The following is a 1,716-nucleotide window of genomic DNA, read 5'->3' on the forward strand; positions in this document are numbered from 1 at the left end:
ATTTCTAAGTGGGAGAACTTGCAAACTAGCAGGGTGTTCAAATACTTATTTTCCTCACTGTATATATATATATATATATATATATAAATTTGCAAAGATTGCTAACAACCTTCTATCACATTGTCATTATAGGGTATTGTTTGTAGAATCTTGAAAAAAATGTGGAAAAAATTATGCGATGTGAATTCTTTCCAGATGCAATGCATGTATGTATGTATGTATGTATGTATGTATGAATGCATGCATGTAGGTAGGTAGGTAGGTAGGTGGTTGGTTGGTTGGATGGATCTTCTTGATGCCATGCTGCTTTTCTGAGTAAAATAAATATCTGATTTCCGTAAGCATATAAACAGATAGCGATCAGAGTATGGATGTATTAGGAAAAAGAATACTTGACAAGTGGTCTTAACTTATATTGACTAGGTTCATCTATGGAATGTGAGCTGTTATATTATGATCTGTAAAATTTATTTTGACCAAAAGAAACAGGTTCTTTTTCAATAGCTAGAATAATGAAAACCTCTTACCATTCTTACTTAAATGTGTAAAACAGAGTGGGGTTTAATGGTGAAAAGAGCTCTGGGATGCCTTGATTTCATAGTAACAATTGAACTTCCACCAGTGCTTGTGATTTACCTTCTGATTTTACCGTAGATGGTGCCACATGGATACGTAAATGATCATCCAAACTCCAGCATATAATCTTACGTAGACGTTGTACAGAGGAACTTGGTGTAATGGTAAACAATATACTGTTGATACTAAACATGCTTTCAATGCAATGCTGTTTGACTTAAATGTGAAAGAGTAATGGATTATAATTCCAGTATCAAAAGTGGATGACGTTCCCATTCGGGATTTTACTCCATGCATTGGTCACCCCTGCCTTGGTTATTAGGAATCTAAATATAAATCTACTAGATTGCTGTGACATTGCTTCGTGACTATGCCCACTGTTAAAAGCAGTACAATTAATATTACACAATAAAGCTATTGTGGAACAGTAATAAATTCAATTATCCTCTGTGACCCATAAGAGGATGGCCCCCTTTTGTGTCTTAGTTCCTTTTCAAAGGTCATATTAGGGTTTTTTTTTCCTTCCCACTTGCCTCTGGTTTGGTCATTAGGGATCTAAATATAAATTTCCATCTGGACTACTGTAAAACCGCTCCATGACTAAGTCTATTGTTGCAAAAAAAAAAAAAAAAAAAAATGATGGGAGAGCAGTACTCTAAAGCATCTTTGTCGATTTTTGAAGAATTATACATGAAATGAGTGCAATCCATAAATCCAGAAATTTCACATGTATTTCACTAAACAGATCATAATGAATGGAAATCCGAAGTCACACATATGAGGATGGGTTTCCTTTAAAGTCTGGTTCCTCTCTAAGTTTCTTCCTTTTTGTCATCTTAGGGGGCTTTATCTTGCCACTCTCCCCACTGGCTCAGTCATAAGGGATAAATGGACTGATTTATACATTTAAAGATTATATTCATAATCTATTTAATTCTGTACAGCTGCATTAAAAATGATGTCTGCTGTTAAAAGCACTACAAATAAAATTACATTGAAAATTAATTTTGGAAATTTTGTCCAAGATAGTTTTTTTTTGCAGTAATTTTGCAGGAAATCATTTTTATATTTGCTAATATTATAGGATTTTAGTTAGTAAAGGTAAAGGTGGGTTTTTACTTGTCACATGTACATTACAGC

The sequence above is a fragment of the Silurus aristotelis genome (assembly GCF_946808225.1).
Source record: "Silurus aristotelis genome assembly, chromosome: 29".
Lineage (NCBI taxonomy): Eukaryota > Metazoa > Chordata > Actinopteri > Siluriformes > Siluridae > Silurus > Silurus aristotelis.